General features: G+C 32.4%; 1 protein-coding gene and 2 long non-coding RNA genes across 16 annotated transcripts in view; 2 read left to right on the top strand and 1 right to left on the bottom strand.

The window, feature by feature from the left end:
• LOC121126920 (uncharacterized) overlaps nucleotides 1–19,427 on the top strand; it is a 172,984-nt gene that overhangs the window by 8,464 nt on the left and 145,093 nt on the right. Inside the window, exon 1 of one of the 7 annotated variants that reach the window (XM_071891970.1) lies at nucleotides 5,473–5,532. The exons of the other annotated variants lie outside the window; for them this stretch is intronic. The gene's annotated coding sequence lies outside the window, so the exon portion shown is untranslated. Of the gene's footprint in view, nucleotides 1–5,472; nucleotides 5,533–19,427 lie in introns of those variants that run through there. 7 annotated transcript variants of the gene reach the window in all.
• On the bottom strand, nucleotides 2,202–5,419 carry LOC121126939 (uncharacterized). 8 transcript variants are annotated; one of them, XR_005867349.2, is made up of 6 exons: nucleotides 3,926–5,411; nucleotides 3,492–3,729; nucleotides 3,338–3,425; nucleotides 3,215–3,276; nucleotides 3,025–3,164; nucleotides 2,202–2,956 (listed from the first exon to the last, which is right to left on the bottom strand). It is a non-coding gene; the product is annotated as an uncharacterized lncRNA (long non-coding RNA). The 8 variants fall into 8 exon arrangements; XR_011782472.1 differs by having other exon boundaries at nucleotides 3,338–3,729; nucleotides 3,926–5,419; XR_011782476.1 differs by having other exon boundaries at nucleotides 3,215–3,287; nucleotides 3,492–5,415.
• LOC121126928 (uncharacterized) lies at nucleotides 5,539–13,125 on the top strand. Its single transcript, XR_005867334.2, has 2 exons — nucleotides 5,539–12,822; nucleotides 12,886–13,125. It is a non-coding gene; the product is annotated as an uncharacterized lncRNA (long non-coding RNA).

Raw genomic sequence — 19,427 nt, 5'->3', positions numbered from 1 at the left:
TGTATTGGACAAAAGTCAAAATAATTTCATTTGAGGAATAATTAATTTATAGCTCCTAAATACAGGCGGCAAAGACAACTTCTCTCAAGAATTTACTTTCAAATATTTAATAAAAATATTAGTTAATTGGTGCCCTCTGATCTCTTCCAAAATGGAAGGAAATATTGATGTTTCAATATTTTGCAGTAAATTTCCAACCATTTCTGAATTAGTCACTCTTGAATCATACTTATAAATTTTACCTTTTTTTTATATTAATAGAGTTTTAATAATTATCAAGTATTTATACTATCGATGATAAATTTTATATATTTGATGAATGAAGATGTAATTCATTGTTCTAGGTTCCATCCCATCGGCAGACCCATAGGAGTATGCCCCTTTACCTCATTGCAATTTATATAGTTAGGACAATATTTTTGGAAGTAGCTAATAATTATATATAAATTCTTTTTTGGCTTAGACATACGTTCAAAAAAACAAAACAATATACATATATACATCGTGTTCCTGACGACCAGCATGAGCCGACAAAATTGCAGACAAAAACTACGTAACTATTATATTACCAATATTTTAGTCCTGTTTTCAACTATAAATCATGAATCCTTTATATGTTTGAACGGAATTTAATGTATGGGCTTACCCTTGGGTCGTGGTAATGTACTATTATCCTTATATTCGACTATTTTACACAAAATATAGCAATTCACCAAAATGTTTTGCTCGGATTGTCATTTGAGAGAGTCGATTTTCTCTAAATTTATCAAAAGTTGGCATTTATGATTAGATGTCTATTTAATATAATCTTTCTTACGATTAGCAGCCTCCACAAATGTTTGATACAATATATGGAACACTTAAAATGAAGGAACTTTATCTTGATTTGAAAACAATAAATCCTTGAGATATCCTTCCTCCCAGCCCGCCTTTCAATTGTATTCGAATAGAATTGTAAAACCAATTGCTCTTCTCAAACTAACTGAATGATTTTATAGATAGAGGACATATGTGTTTGGATTTGAAGATTTTAATATGATCAGAAGATTGATCATATCTAACCAAAATAAGTTCAGAAATGTATTAAATGATTTCTTAGATGAAGTAATGTCATCATCATTATATACAATTTCAAATATCTTACGAAATACGAAATTGAAACTATAATGTAATGATAACTTTTGTTTTATACAATTATCTTTCTACTGGACATGGGAAGTTGAATATAAATCAACTGGAACCAATCAATCATTCTGAAGCATGTCCAAATTGTTATAATCTATGAAATTGTTAATATTGAGCGATTTACTTCCAATATTAAATAGGACCCTTTAAAAAGAAAACTATAGGCTAAATAAGTCAGAGTTCATTTTCTTGTAATATAAAATGGGGGTTCTGACCTCATATATAAGTTCATTGTATACCCTTACTCATAATTAAAATGAATCCCATCTGGGAAAGGAATTTATATATAGCTACATCAATCTAAAAATATTTAAAATATACATTAGAAATGATGAAAATACTCATGATGGTATTTGCATGGAAGTTTGACACCCTTCTGCAATATTGAATTTTTTTCTACGATATTTATTTTTTGGTTCTTCTTTTTCTTCATAAACAGTTTCCTTTATTATTTGTTGACAAACTATATGTACATTTGATTTTAACACTCCACATAAGAGTAATTTCAATTATTTTAGACACTTTTAATAAAATTTCAATGTGATAATCATTTGACTCTATTTGGAGGTCAGTACCAGGGCTGTGGCGTCGGAGTTGGAGTCAGTGCCATTTTTGGTGGATTTATGTAAACAAAACTTATTTATAATCTAAGGCCTATATTGAGTATTCGTTAAGATATTCTCTATATGGTTAAAAATTATAGGTATTAAGTACTATTAATTAATAAAGTTGATAATCCTGTAGAGAAAAACGCGTGCAAGGAGAAGGGGGAGGGGAGAAAGATTTATGGTATCATTGTTTAAAATACTGATGTGATTATAAGCTACCTGCTTTATTATGATTTTTGAGGCTATAATCCAAGAATTTTTGTGCAAAATGTTTAATAATGATTTACTACGTATAATTGACTTAGACATTTTTTATCCGTTACAGTAGATTAGAAAACGTCACACTCCACGAAATTGTAATTCATTATGAACCATATTTTCAGCATAATAACTAACGAAACGACAAAGTAGAATATTCCAAAATATATTTGAAGTTCCAAGTTTAAAAAAGAAGTCTTAAATTAAATATTATCTAGATACTAAAAAATAAACTATGATACATTTATTTTAAATATACAGAATTAAACAATTAAAATCATATAACTAATAATAACAATAAATACAGAATATTGAAATAGTAGATTGATCCAAATAATATATTCTTGTTCTGAAATCGGAATTCAGTCAAATATGTTATAACTTAGGTTGCAAAACACAAGCCAGACGTGGAGTTTATTCAAAAAGATCATCTCCCCTTCTTCCTCATGTGGAAGTTGCTATATACAATTGTGCACTGGATAGATGACACTCTATCGATGAGATCTAAATAAATATTAATGATAAAGTAAATGTACAAATCATAAAATTAGACAATAAATATACTAATAAAAAAATGTTTGAATTAATTTTAGTACACACAGCTTTTACAATCCCACATTCATTTATTTCATGTTTTTACAAAAAACGAAAGTTTAATCCATGCAGTCAAATAACTTATCTTAGATTTAAAAGATATTACTCCTTATTAAGAGTATCAAAAAATATTTTTTCCTCGTTTAGTTTTGCTTGTATAACAACATACTATTGTCATGAAGGATGCACACAATTACTAATTATAATACTACACACAATGCAACTACCCCCGTTGTTGTGATCATTTAAACAGTTATTTTTGTCTTTCATGAGATTTCTGAACACCATTTTTTGGAGCTTATGAACCATGGCTAATCATTCAGGGATAAAAAAGTAATATTTATTGACTATGTAATATTGGAAAACTTAATGATCATACCCAAGTCTTTAAGTGAAGAAACTAATGTCACCCAAACTAGTTACGAACCATCCGAAGCTACTACCCCCGTTGTTGTGACCATTTAAGCAATTGTTTTTGCCATTTAATGAGTTGTGTATTATAATTTTTGATAATTATAGCTAAAATAGAATAATATTTTATGGCTGGATAAAAAAAAAAGAATACTTACTGTTAGATGGTACAAAATTCAGAGATCTATTTCGTAATTTGGTGTGGATGACTTTTAACATTCTGAAAATTATCTTAACTTTAAAATTTATAATGGGGGTATTTCTATAAATGACATCATTACCAACATCCTCCATTAATTACTGATGGTTCCTCTGGAAGGGAAGAATTTACCCGTGTATTTCTCCATAAATTTTTTGAACGTAGGATGACTAGAAATGGATAAGGTTATATTACATGCAATAAGTATCTTTGTAAGATCAAAGTCAAAGTCTGACTTGATGTATTCATTGTTAACTTGGTTTCATAGATGAATATCCATATTCTTGATATGAGATGAGGATAATGAGTGCCGTTTAATTCTAGACGGCGGACTAAAGGTACATTTATATTGACAAGTCCAACAAGCAATCTGTTTCTTGTTCGGTAAGTATTTCCAAATTCCTGGGCCTCCATTTCGAGAAATCCCGACAGAAGGAGACGTTATTTTAGGTATTTCATTCAGTTCTCTTTCGACTATAAGGATCTAATATTATATTTATATTGAACAATAAAGACGGGAATGAAGATGTATATTATTTAATCAATAATGCCATAAGTATTTGTTCGCACGCTTTTCTATTTTTAACAAAATTATCAACCTTATGTAATACATATGAAAGGAACAAATCGATGATAAAATATTAACTACCATATGAATTCTTGGACTTACGGAAATTACGGGAATGGATTAGAATCAATTGTTTTGTCCTTGTCAACAAGGTATGTGATCCCCAGATGACATTATGACGGAGAAAGTCTATATTTGGTGGACCAATTTTTCATTTTGCTAGATTAACGGCTAATTTGCGGCGATGAAGATTTCAGAAAATTGTTTTTAAATATTGCTTCATAGACAAACTTGCTATTAAGATGTCGTTTAGATAAACAAAGACAAAATGTAGCCCATTTAAACAACGATCCATGAGTCTTTGGAACGCCTGTACCGATTTATTTTAAAACCAACAGACATTTCTAAGAATTTAAAAAGACCGAACGGGGGTAATGATGGCTGTTTTTGTAAATCTTCAATTTGTACTGGAATTTTATGATAAACTTTCACTAGATCGACTTTATAAAATAATGAACTGCGCACTAATTGGTTAGTAAAATACCCACTTAGTGTGTATTGCGTATATATAAATGTTTGGAAAAGGATATCGATTTAGAACTATGACGTTATTGAGTCATTGAATATCGCCACAGGTTCTCAACTTGCCATTAGTTTTTAGCATCATGCGTAATAGGGATGTAATAGGAAAGAAGGATGGTTTTTTATCTTTTGATGTATTAGCAAGAATCACACTGACTTCTGCGCATGTATCGACAAAATGTTTTTCGGAGAATTAGTATGGTAAATTGTAAGCCATCAGCAGGAGTGAATCTTTGATAGCGAATTCACGCTATGTTTTACTGTCTAGAGAGCTTCCCAAGTGTTTAGAGAGTTTCCATACACAAGGAAGTGTGCATATCCTAGCCCTAGTTCCATAACGTTGATGATAATAACAAATGGTTTTGTCGGTGTTACTTTAAAAAAATACATTGTATGAAGACGTCGTTTGTTGTATTTTCCACTATTCATACAACCGATGAGCAGGATCTGCTAATTTATGTGGATCAGTAAAATTATCTTGCTCTAGTTGGCGTGTTGGAGTTGGAAAAGAAAAGGCAGGGATTTAAGGCAGAAATCTTGGCCAAAAAAAGAAATGTGTGTCCATCCATGAGATTTATCTTTTTGGCTGACAATGTTGATGTTGTACACTCGCGTAGTTCCCCAATATTCAGAAAAATCTCGAACTTATTGCGATCTGAAGGCTTATTTATGTAAATAAGACAACTTTTAATGGTAGAATTTTCTTTGGAAGGATTTTCTATCAGAGGTGCCACTCGAGAAGCTGTAATATTGTCCAGTGACAAACAGACGTAGTCATACTTCGTTTCCTCTTGGGTATAGCTTTGAACCGAAACTGGGGTTCAGTTTTGGCAAACCATAACGAAGGCCATTTCGTATGAATTGTTGGAAGTTTAAATGATAGTGCGCTAACGATTAGTGTAGCTATGTTATCGATTTTCATTCTTCATATTCTAACATTCGGAATCACCAATTTAGGGACTTTTTTTTTTTTTAAAGGAACGTATATTCTTATAATTTTTATTATGAACTTGTTTATCTATATTACATATATATATGATTAATAATTCTTCATCTGTATAGAGAGCGCTAACGGCTACATAAAGAGGTCGCTACATAAGAATGTATAAAAATTGGCCAAACTTCAGGTATACACATCATATTTCATTTTTTTGTAAGTAAAACTGTAGTGCTTTATTAAATAATGATAAACACAAAATCCTAAAAAGTATAAAATTGTTCATTTCCTGTTAATTCTATTTTGAACTCTACTTATGTTAATCATTCTTCACTACGTGTCAAGGAGTAATTTATGAATGAACTATATTCATTATGTAATGTTTTTGTTTTTCTTCTATGGTTTTTATATGACGTAAAACTTGTTAATTGCCTTATAATGATATGGTTAGTAACTTTTGAGTTAATAATACTGATTGTAACATTAATATCAACTGGGAACATATGTACCCACTGCAGAAAAACTGTTATTACTACACAACCAAAAACTATTTAAATATTAAAACAGATTAGTAAGTTCCGTATAAGTTTTGTAAATGTTTGATACAATGTACAAACATATATAGTCAGTAACTTACGAGTAGTAGCCAGATAAAAAAGGTCAATTGTGGTGTGGAGGAATATGGTGCAATCTTACAGAACTAAAGGGCTTGTTTTTACTAAACAAACAGTAATATATATAAATCTTTTAGCATAATTTCATGCCCAAAGAACTGATCCATATTTTGGACAACTTTATTTCATATTTTACATATATTTCATGATTTATAAGCATAAATATAAAGGGTGGGAACAAATGTGCACACTCGTCGTTGATATAACACTGCAAGCTAAATACACGTCTTCTATTTCACATCATAGTTACTATTCTTATGATCTTGTTATAGATGTTGTACCAATTTATTGTTTTGAGCAATATATATGACGGATAATAAGTGTCAATAGTTGTGAGCGCCTTCTATTTTATTAAAAGTTTTTAGATTGTCTTTGGAAGAAATACAATCTTTGATTCAAAAAGAAGATTTTGACTCTGAAACTGATTACACTCAAGTTTTTAAACATTGAACAGCCCATTGAAGAAGTATCAGTGGACTCCAACTGTGGCTCTTATTTATCATGTAATCCAGATCATTTACCAACAAGAATTTTGTTTTCTAAAGTCGTACCAAATGAAATTGAATGAGAAATACAAGAAACTCCAGTGAGAAAGAAACCTCACAAAGAGTAAATTATTTGGCATAAAAATTCCAAAAAATTTAAAAACATTGAATGTGATCAACAAGGAGCACCCGACATAATAAGGATATGATAAAAAAATGGTGGTTGCCTTTGATCGCATGAAGTATCTATGCAGAGTCGTCAATCATTGGCGTTTCAGATGACAAAATAACCATTGTCTCAGCCTCCTGAATTTTACTAGAAATTTAGTTATTGCATTGCTGAAACGTACGGGGGCAAAGAAGCGCCCTGGCCCCAAATCTCCATTGGAAAGTGCAGAAGAAAATATTCGACTCAGTAAAGAAGGCCACTGGACTGCAAGAGGAGAGCATACTATAAGTAAATACAAATAATGAAAAGGCCAGACCCCTCATAAATGTAAAAAGTTCCTTTGAATCTAGAAGGCATGGAACGTTATCACCCTTAGGAATAAATTCTCCAGTATCATCTTATGATCATTTATTATATAATAAAAATGAAATTTTTCTCTTTGAAATTCACAGTCATGTGATAAATTCAATATTTGTTATCTTATTACCGAGTAGGAACATATGTGCAGGGGCAGACTTTCTTTAGTTATAAGTAAATTTGAAATTTTTATTGTTTAAATGTGCCTTATTACTACTATGAGACAAACAACATGACAATTACCTGAAATTTTGATGTAAATAATTCTTAGCATTAATGTGTTAAGCCTATGAAATCGTTTCAATTTCATTATCACCTTCTCTTTTTTCTAATTTCCCTACGTTTTTCTTTTTTTTCTTGAAGGACAAGAAATTATAACAAAAATCTCTAAATTATTGAAAAAGGACAGGTTTTGTCAAAATGTACTCAAAAATAGAAGGGGATATTGCAGTAAAGATGGATTCAAGGATAATAATAAGGAAAAAAAATGAAATTATGCTTACAAAATGAGTACATCTAAATTTAAAATTTGTGTCTCCATTTATTCAAATATTTTGTATGTCATGTTTAAATATTATGATTTTAATTGATACGTCATATTTATTTTCTGATATTCCTAAGTAATACATAATATCATTTCAATATGTCTACATATATTATTAATGATGTAAATACTAAGGTTAATAGATATACAAGGTTAGACCATCATGTAATCGGGCTTTTCTAAAATTTCCAATCTGATGTATTGTACTGACTGCTAGGCAATACATGCAGATTTTGACAAAACACGTAACCACTCATAGTCTATGACGTCAATATTGCTAGAATTGTCAATTTAATGTATCGTACCGACAGCTCGGGAAGAAAAATAGATTTTGACAAATACGCAACCACTCATCTACTATGACGTCAATGTTAAAATCGTAGGGTATGTCAAAAATCAGACGTACATAGTTTATGGTATAACCTTATATTTCTAGTAACCTTCGTAAATCCTGTGAATTTTTTATCTACCCTGTTTTTTGGATTTGGTAATCTAAAGAATGAGTTTTCTTTTCCTTAGTAGTTGTCATTATTATTTAATTCCTAGGTAGTGAATATCCATTTCTGAATAGATTCAATAATTTTGAAAACTTGATTCAACATTCGTGTGTGCTCATAAAAGATGTAGCGTAAACCTGAAGAAATATTGCAGAGATATCATTGTATGTCTTTGTTGGACTTACAGTAGAATTGGGGATGGGGATAAGAGTAATTCGTGCCATTGTTCTTGTTTATTATTTTCTTTTTCTCCACCCTTGTCACAGCTGATTGTGGTTGATCTCCCAAAAACTTAATTCTTAATTCTAGTGTTTGGAAGAAAGCGTGTGATTTGTCATTGATCAATTCATCATATCCCTTTTATCTCAAATTTATAGATGTAACTTTTATTCTCATGTAAATCCCAATAATCAAACTTTTTTCTGTTACGTGGTAAAAAAAATTTATCTTTTGAAGACAAGCACAATATTTATGCCGAATGACTATAGCCTTTGATATATTAGAAACCATAGGATTGAAAGAAAAAATCAGATAAGTTTTGGAATTTTACACTCAAAGATAAATTCCACCCTTTACTTAATCTTAAGTATCAACATTCGTATTTTCCTATGTTATTTAAATGTAAGCATGGCTAAATAACTATGTAAAAATCTTGACTAGTGAATGGTTGTGAGACAACATCCACATCTCTAGTTTGAACGGTTAATATCAACTGCTTACACCACGTTTAAGAAAAAAAGATAAATAAACAAATAAATACTTTTTTAAGGAAAATATATTATACATATATTTACTTCAAATATATATAGTAAAGTTCAAGAGAATAGGTATGATTTTCAAATTATATACGAGTATACAATAAACATGAAGTTAATAACACATCATAAATTATTTTTACTTCACGAATATTTGGTCATGTTTAATTACCTTTTATTTGCATGTATTTTTTCTGGAAAGAGGATGTGTTTATTTCATGGTGGATAAAAAAAAAATTAATTAAAAAAAAAGGGTTCTTTTCTGTGTTTTATATATAAGATAAGGGAAATAACAAAAAATTGTGTTAAGTTGATATAATTGTTGTTTTCTGGTCAGTTACACGGAATGGGAAGGATATATCTTATTTAATCAAAATTTCCCAGCCTCAAAATGCAATGGCCGAAATGCTTGTGTGAGAGATTCGAAAAGAATGAAGCAAAATTGGGAGAACCAGTTAACTTGAGATACCTTCTGAAGTAGGGAACCAACATATTAATAGTTTAAGAGTTTATATCAATTTAGACCCCAAAATGTGGATGGCCTTAAAGTTCTAAATCAGATCAAAATCTTGGCTGTCTAATACCAAAAAAAGATTCCCTGAATAAGCTTGAAGTAATGACTATAAATAAAAAAAAAGATATATTTACTATGTTTTGTGGTGTGAAAAACTGGACAAGATGATAATATTGAGAAATATTACAAAAAATTATGAACTAAGGCCAAAAAATATTCATCTACCAGTGGTGTTATTTTGAATGTTTCTGCATTGCTGACTTTCAGAGACATTAGGAGTAAATGTTTGACATTTAATCAAAAATATGAAGACACCACGCATAAGAAAAATTACATATTCAGAGGGTTTTGAAACTTTTAAATATATATTTTTTAATTATTCGAAATGTAATGGGTAGATGATTTTAGTGTCGTGGAATTATATTTTTTGTATGGTTTTCTTTGTTTTCGATGATATCTTTGTTTCAAATAATATGGATGAACTATTTATGAGTTTGTTCAGGGTTATTAAAAAAAACTATTTACCTTATATATTGCAACTACTGTTAATTTTACGTAAATAAAGTTATAATGAAAGCCACATCAAATTTTATATTGAAATTTTAATATTGAAATAATAACAAAAGTATGATTTTATTTTTTGATAATTTGATAAAAAATTTCAGTACTTTTAATAATTACCTAACTCGAAAAACTTATGATTTATAAATTAATGAAGTAATTATTGATAAAATAATTTGACCGATTACGGTTTAATGAAGGAAAAAAAATGTGATATAGAAAATTTAAAAAATCATATAAAAAAATATGAATAAAAATGATCAAAGACATAACAATTTAACATAATTTTTTTTCTCTTTTTTAAAATTAATTATCTAAAATAAGAATTCTATTTAATCAATAAAACCTCTTTGAAATGTTTGTAGCTCATCTTTATCCTCTTTGGTAATTTAGCATCTTTTGATATACTGAAATCACCGTTTACAATTGGATCATTTATATAATCACTAAAGATATTAGCTTTATTACCAAGTTTGTGCCTGGTTCAGGTTCAGTGGTTCTATAGGGCCCGGTCTCGAATCTTTCATTCCAACGGTTTTGGTATCGGTTCAGTTTTATCAGTCTCGGTTCTTTTTTATAAAGGCTCATTTTACCAATAGACACTTAAACAAGGGGGATCGCTAGAAAATTCGGACTGGAAAACGATATTAGATACAAAAAGGGACTCAGCTACCTTATATAAACAGTGCTTAGTATTATATTCCGATCACCTATAATAAATTGACCCCAAGAGCTCTCATTATACAACTTCTAGAATAGTACATCACAATACTTTATACAGGTGTGCACGTCTAAAACTGACCACTCTTTTTAATTTTATGCCATGCACATATTCGTAATTTTATTGAATTAAACTGTTTTATACTTCGAGGCAAGTGTATTGACTAGTTATAAAGAAAACTCCAGCAAAATCTAAATGGCAACAGTGAAACACCAGCCGATAATATGGAGAGTCGCAATTTTGGAACTTTCCGCGCGGGGAAAAACTTCCACTGAAATTGCCTAGGTTCTGAACTGCACCCGTACCACTGCATACAGCGTGGTAGCCAAAGGCACTCCTGAGGCGACCAAAAGATCTAAGTCAAGGCCTCGAAGGTCGGAAGATATGGTTGCTGCCATGAAAAAGTCTGCTGAGGACAAGAGAGGCAAGGTCACCGTCAGCGGAATCTCCAGGGAGTTCAACGTCAGCAGAAGGACCATGGAACGGCTTGTTAAGAAAGATCTTGGCCTTAAGGTCTACAAGAGAACCCCTTGTCAAGCCCTCAAGCCTGTAGACAAGGAAAAACACCTGGCAAGTTCGAAGATTCTTCTCAACAGCCCTAAGAAAAAGCCAGCCGATGTCGTCGTTTTGTTTAGTGATAAGACACCCTACAGCCTTGGGGAAATGGTGGCCAATGACACCAGATTTTATCTGGGGGAGTCTCTCGGTGCCATGGATGATGAAATGGTGCTTGTGAGCAAGGAATGGCACTCGCCAACCTCCAGGTCCTGGATGTTGCGTCTGACGGTCAGAAATGTGATCTCATCTTCTTGGAGGACCACGAGAGGCTTAGCTCCGAGACGTACTGCCAATACTTGAAGGAAAAAGTGTTCCCTTGAGCCAGGGCTACTTACAGGTAGAGGTGGCAGCAGGACGGTTCCAGCTGCCACACTAGCAACTTTACCCTAGAGTTTCTTCAGATCGAGACTCCAGTCTTCTACGATCGGAATTCTTGGCCGCCTCACTCCCCTGATTGTTCGCCGCTTGACTTCGAAGTGTTTGGACGTTTAAAGGGGATGATATTGGGAGTTCAATACAAGTGCAAGGACCAGCTAAAGTCTGCCCTCAAGAATGCCTGAGCCAACCCCGACCAGAATTACATCGCCAAGTAATACAGCAATTCCAGGCTGGAGTTGGTAGTGGACAGGGGCAGCTATATTGAATAGATATGTGTCTAAGACTCTCATCTTTCATGTTAAATAAATTAATTCGTCGACCGCTTTAAAAATTACATAATTATTTAATTATTTTTAAAAATTTCAGAGTGTTCAGTTTTAGACGCGCATACCTTTATTTACATGAACATTGTACATCTTAGATAAACTAGCTTGATATAATTCTACTATCACACCCTCTCCTTCCTCAATTCGAAACTCTTTCGAGTTCTCTCAGATCTTCTACTCATTTTCATTTTTATCTATACTCCCACATTCCATTTCTCCCTTTTTAGTTCTTAGGAAGCTTCATCCTTTCGATTATTTCCTTTTCCATGATCTAACCATCGTTTATAATTTTGAACGATCACACTCTCTCCAACACTAATTTCTGGTACATCTCTTCTATTTTTATTATAACTAATCTTCTCCTTCTTTCTTATACGCGTATTTAAATTAGTTCTATATTCTTCTTCCCTGTGCTGTAACCTTGGAACGTAACATTTCCTAAGGACGGGTATGCATAATCTTACATGATGACTATATAAAATATCATAAGGTGACTTTCCGTCCACTCTCGGTGTATTTTTGAATTCTAGGATTCCACAGATAAATTCGTCGGACTTGAACAATCCTCCAACCTTATCAAGAAGCGTTTTCATAGCCTTCACCATAGACTCTGCGTTGCTATTAGTTTGTGGATAATGAGGTGATGATGGTCCCCATGTTACTCCCCACTTTGTTAAGAACTCTTGAAAGCCCTAACAACTGAATTGAGGTCCTTGATCAGTCCTTCATTTGATAGGATACCTGTTTCGGAAAATATATTCTCAGAAACACTATAACTTTTCCTGAAGTTGGGACTCTTCTAAATTCCTCCACGTAAGGGTATCCAGATAATTGGTCTCCATACACGAAATTTCCCTTGATACTCAAACAGATCTGCCGACGTGTTTTCGAAAGGTCTCTTCGAAATTGGATCTCTCACCATTGTCTCCCGTCAATACTTGGTAACTTCTCAATACATTTTTTACATGATTTTACTATTCTTTCAATATCTTTATTCATTCCAGGTCAATATACCGTCTGCCTCGCCCTTCTCTTCGTTCTCTCGATCCCTTGATGTGCACGATGTAACCTCTAAAGAACATCACACCGCTTATTTCTTGGAATTACCAGTCTTTCCTTATAAAGAACAAGACCATCCTCTATGCTGAATTCATCTAATATTTTCACAAATGATTCAATTGTGTCTTTTATCACACCTATTTTCTTTGCATTAATTAAATAAACATATTCTCGGTCTCGACAAACTATTACGAATTTCTTCAATAATTGGATCCACTAATCTCTCATCTTCTTCAAAATCGGAAATTTTTATAACTGCTAATTGGATTACCTTATCTCTAGACCTATTTCTGGATCTAAATAGTCATTTTCATTTGGTAATGATACGGGTGCTCTTGATAACCCATCTGCAATTTCATAGTGCTTCCTTTTCCTCCATTCTGTCTCAAACGGATACAAATCTAACTTCATTTTATATCTAATCAGTCTAACATTTTCAAGCATATCTATTGTATAATTGTTAAGAATAGGAACCAACGGCTTGTGATCCGTAATAAAACATAATTTTGGTAATCCTGCCAAAAATACATGGCATTTCTTGATTGCCCATAATACACCGAAACATTTTAGTTCAATCATAGCATAACGAGTTTCTGCGGTCAATAAAAAACGAGATCCTCATTGTACCAATTTCCATCCTTTTTGATTCTTTTGTCTTAATAAAAATCCCTAGCCATTAACTTTTGAAGCATCAGTTTCTATTCTCGTTTCCAACTTTTTATTGAACGGAGCCACCCTTGGTGTAGATATTAATGCTACTTTTATCTTTTCCTTAGGCATTCTATGATCTCTTGCCCATATGAATTCAACTTTAGAATATAACAATTCCCTCAAAGGATTCACTAATTTACTAATTTCCGAAGAAAATTGACTTAATTCGTTTATTAATCCCATGAAACTTTTGAGATTTCTCACTGATGATGGTTCTGGAAACTATTTTATTGGACTCAATTCATCAGGATCAGCTTCAATAAATAAACAGTTTTGTGAATATAAAATATCCACAAAACTTTACCCTAGGTTGTGCAAATATTAACTTTGTTATATTTACTGTAATTTTCTTCTCATGACATCTTTCTAAAATTCTTCGGACTTTTTACACATGATCTACAAAGCTGTTTGAAACTGTGTAAATATGGTCAACCACTTTGTACGTATCAGACAAACCCTCTAAAGCTTCATCCCCTCATAGACAATAAGCATCCCCTGTCGCAATAAATCTCATTGGAGCTCTATTGAAAATATATCTTCCCCAAGGTGTCATAAAACATGTCAATTCCCAAGATTTCTTGTCAAACTCCATTTGCCAATATCACTGTTTTGCATCCGTAACGGTAAAAAATTCCGATGTACCTGGTACACTTGACACAATATCTCTCATTACAAGATGAATTGGCCTATCTACTTGATCATTCAATTTCTTCAGATCAACACACAATTGTACTTTTCCGTTTGATTTTGGAACAGCCAAAAACTAATTACAACACTCTACAGCCTTATCGACAACTTTGCTTATAATTCTCATTTTTTCAATGGTATCAATTTTTGTCTTGACTTCTTCTCTATACGCATATGAAATTGTTCTTGCTTTATTCATCACACAAGGATTGTAGTTTTTTTTTCAATGAATTTTCATAGGTTCTCCACCCATGGGTTTTAATTCTTATCCATCATAAAATCATCTTTGAACTCGTCCATCAATCCAGGTTTGGTATCTTCTACAGATTGCTTCTTACATCTCCTCAATGATGCTACTTGAATTTCTATGGGGAAATTAATTAAAGTTCTCTACATATTCTTATTGATAAGTATAACTCGGAAACACATTCACATACTGTTACTGTATTTTTCACTCTCACTGTATTTAGTGTACATGTAAGAAATATTTTCCAAATGATCCTCAATTTTGATCCTTCAACACCAAACAAATCTTCCTTAACATTGTATTTTAACCATTTTCTTCCATAAACTCAATTTTCTTATACTGCCTTCATTTATAACTGAGACTTCAGCCCCTATATGAGGTATTGCTTTGATTTTCCCAATACATTTTTCCTCACTACTAATATCGAGAGATATCATTATCTTATCTTTTATTTTCTCCACACCATTAAATTTGGTGACACTAGTTCGAATTATGTTTCTCTTGAATTTGCATACCCTTCTATAATGTCATCTTCTCTGACAATTACTGCACCTTTTACCATATGCTGAACATTTTCCACCTTATTGATGGAAATCGTAACCACAATATGAGCACTTCTTCACTTGAACTCCCTCTCTTTTTGAGTTTTTCTTCTCGATACTTGATATTGGATAGGATGATTTTCCCGAGAGAGCTTCTTCTTGAACTTTGCCTTTCTCTTCACTACGACCAATTGATATCACTTCTGACAAAGACATTATAGGCGATTTCGGTAAAAGTAGTTTTCTAGTTTCTTTGCAATTGACTCCAAGTATATTTAGTGTAGACATCCAATCTTCAGAGGTCATTTCTATCAGTCCTGCATATTTGGCTTGAAAACAAAGCTACGTATAAAATGAATCAAAATTTTCCTTCTCCCCTTGTTTTCTTTCCTCTAATTTGACTCGTTCCTAAGTTATATTTGTCTCATTTCGTAAGTAAACTCCTATATGTTCCATATATCTTTCCCTATCTTACAGTCGTCTTCTATTTCGATAGACATTGTATGTTCTATTTTATTAAGCACATCTGGACTGCAAAATGATTTAAACACTCCTGTCTTTTTAATAGCATCTTGGTCACTCATTCCTATTAACATCACATAATTATTCCATAATGTCTTCCAATTAATAAAATCTTGATATTCTATTCCATCATCTAATTGAGGTGGTGGATTTATATGAATTTTGACTTCCTTATTACTAGTTGACGATTGTTGTATCTCTTGATTTTTACCATGGCCATTATGATTACTCATCATTTTTCCATGAATTGACGATGTTCTTCGTCCCTTCTGATGGCGTCGTCCCAGGTTGGTTTCTGATCTTACATAAGCATTTTAACCAATATCATTGAAGAATCTTCCTGTTGACGTTCGACATCTGCACCAACATTTTCCTCCATTCTGCTGATTCGATCTTTTAATACTGCGTTTTCTATATCCAATTCGTTTTTAGTAAACATCTTGCGTTATAACTTTTGCACGCGATTTATGATCGTCACTTTTAATTAAATAATTCCATAATTTAATTTTCTTTCTTTAGGGTTCCGTGTATTCTTAGTTTCATTCGACTGCACCGTATTATGGTCCTATCACCTACAATGAATTGACCCCAAGAGCTCTCATTATACAACTAACTTTATTCCAGAATAATACATATGTACATCACACAGTACTTTATATTTACATGAAGATAATACATCTGAGATAAACTAGCTCGATACATATCTAATATCACAGCACTTAGTGGTTTCCGAAAACTAAGGTGGCTTAAGACTATGGCTTTCAATGTTGGGCCGTAAGGGGACACTAAGGAATGGGGGCAGGAAGGTGGAGAACTGAAGATTGCAAAGTAAATTTTAGGAAACTCCGGCTCAAGAAATATTATAGTCAGGATATTATAGGGGCCCTATAAGCTTACTAGAGGACTTGTACTAATTATCTACTCCATCCTTTCCCTCTTTTATTTACACTGTCTGGTACCTAAAACCACTTTTCCGGATGAAATCTCGAGCAATGTTCTAATACAGGTGTTGTTTTTCTTGCACATTGTTTTGATTTGTATTAAAAAGGGAAAGGGTGTCGGATCTTCTCTACTCAGACTTTGATCAAAAAATAATTTGAAACATTGTGGGGGTGACTGGAAGGACAGTTCGTAACATCAGCGTAGCCAAGGAGAATGAGAAAGGAGTCAAAAGGAAGGCAGGAAGTGGAGGAAATAGTTTGAAGCGAGATAAAACCTTTCTGAAGTCCATGGAGGCCAAAATCAAGGAAGATCCAGCAGCAACAATGCATCACTTAGCTGATGAGTTCAACGTGGTCGAGATCACCATCAGGAGGGCAGTTCAAGTTGACTTTGGCCTTAAGAGCTTTGTCACGACTCCAAGCCATCTCTTCAGCGACGAGATGTAAGGCTTAAGGCTTGAGAAATCAAAAAAAGTTCTTAATCACTTGAAAAGTCATCTGTCAATTGTGAAGATCTTCTCAGAAAATAAGATTTTCACAGTCTATCACGGTTTGAACCACAGAAACGACAGATTTATAGCAACATCGTCTGATAAAGTCCAATGCACTTTCACGACCCAATATCCATCCCAAATAATGTACTTGGGAGCGTGCCCTTTGATGGAAAGAAAATGGATCCCTTCTTCTTCAACTCCAATGAGATAATCGGGACTGAGACCTATTATAAGGCCATGAGATCGAAAATTTTGCGTTGGCTGAAGGCTAACTATCCTCAAAATAACTATGTGTGGACCCAAGAAGGTCAACAAGACATACTTGCCCTCTTCCAGTGCTGATCTCAATCACCTCGGCTTCAGTGTGTAGAGCGTCTTAGAGAGCAAGGTTGGGGAGACTTCACACAGAATGTACAGAAGCTCAAAACCAGCATCAGGAAGCAATTACCAAATCTCTGCCTTATATTGTGGCAACCTCTGCCAAATTTAGAGGGTGGAAGCACCCATATTAAATCATTCTTGCCAAGATTGATTATTGCAATTATTATAAAATTACGATGTTTGCACTCGTTACAATTGGGATATAACATAATTTTTTTAACATAAACATGTCATTATCTTTGTAGTATAACACTACCTCCCCCCACCCAAAAAAAAAAGAAGCAGAAAAAAACCCCGAAATCATCTTATAGTCAGTCAAATAAGTCAATCATACCAACCGCTATTTATATCTTATATACTCGCAAGCTATCACCGTCATATTAATTCCTCACCATTTTTAAAATAAATTGCATATTATTAAAATCTACATAGTATTTTAATTGATACTGTATTATAATATTGCTTAGTAATATTTGATTAAAAGAGTAATTATTATATTATTTCTATAAGGAAATAGACAAAATTTCTTCGTATCAATAATAAAATGTTCAATTTATATATTATATAAACGACAAAGGATCAACAAGAAATTGTATTCCTGTTTTTTGGAAACGTAGTATATTTATAGAATAACTTATAAGTTAATAAGATTTTTATAGAATTTAAGAAAAACCTTTATTTATATAATAAACCAAAGGAACTACATTTTTCCATAGATATTCCGTTCTTTCCTCCCCTAATTTATTTTTGTTAAAATATATTCTTCAAGAATATATAATTGCAAATCAGAGTACAGAATTTCAGGCTTTTATAAATTTATAGGAATAGCTAGTGTACTATTCGACCATTTTTTAACATGTACAACTCCAACAAAAGCAGATGTGAAGGTAAATGTCTGACAATTTTAATTCATTTTAAAAGGCCAAAATAATTATCTAAAAAAGTTTGCCAATTATACCACTGAATTAGTGGGCATTTGCTCTTCTTGGATGATATCACACTAAATTTAGTAGATGCATTTTTGACTTTTTTTACTAAATATTCTATATAATCAATTTTTTGCTGATTATAGCATGATTTTGAAATGGCACAAAGCTGCTGTCTGGTGAACACTTTGAATGATTTTCAGCGAGAAAGTGCAAAGAAATTTCACCAAATTCACACATAAACATTCAAACAGGCTATGCATATAATTGAATATATTTAGGAAAGGATGTTTACCACTCCGGAATTAAATAATAATAAAAACTGCTAAGGAAAATAAAATTCCTTCTTTATACTATCCCTTAAGAATTAACAGACCAGCTATAAATCAAACCGTATTTACATGATTCCACATATATTATTATTCGAGTAGATCCCACACCGGTAAGTTAACCAGAAGGAAGCCCATCTCCATCTTACAAAAAAAACCCACTCATATCATGGAATGCAAAAGCTTATGCACAAAAAATTCACTTATCTAAGGAGATACTAAGGAATTAGCCCTTAATAATATAAATGATATTTTAACTCCATTGAAACTACTCACTCTACAATAGCGATGCTAAAAACAGTACCGTCAGCTCTTCTAATTTCATATAAGTAGATATACTATTGTAATCTTCAAAGATGGTACTCGCAAATTTGCGAATAAATTTAGCAAGTTGTGCCTTTAGGCATATTAATAGGTAATTTCATCTCCTCTAGAGGCCATTCTCCTTGTTTGAGCCTCCCATCTGAAAAAGGAATGCCAATCCCAGACGTTGATGCGTCAGTGTTAATATCAAAATATTGATGAAATTCTCGGAGGATTGGAGAGCACGAGTCTTTTAATTTTGACCATCATTTAAAGAACTCAGACTCAAAGATGGCAATCTGATTGATGGTTTATGTGGGCATTATTTTTGTTCCCTTCAAAATATTGCATCATCAAAAAGATCGTCTACTATCTTGAAGGACTGGTTGAAGAGCCTACAGACT

This window comes from Lepeophtheirus salmonis, chromosome 12, assembly GCF_016086655.4.
Source record: "Lepeophtheirus salmonis chromosome 12, UVic_Lsal_1.4, whole genome shotgun sequence".
Lineage (NCBI taxonomy): Eukaryota > Metazoa > Arthropoda > Copepoda > Siphonostomatoida > Caligidae > Lepeophtheirus > Lepeophtheirus salmonis.
Note: the sequence above shows the minus strand (reverse complement) of the source record. Positions and strands in the feature narration are given on the sequence as shown.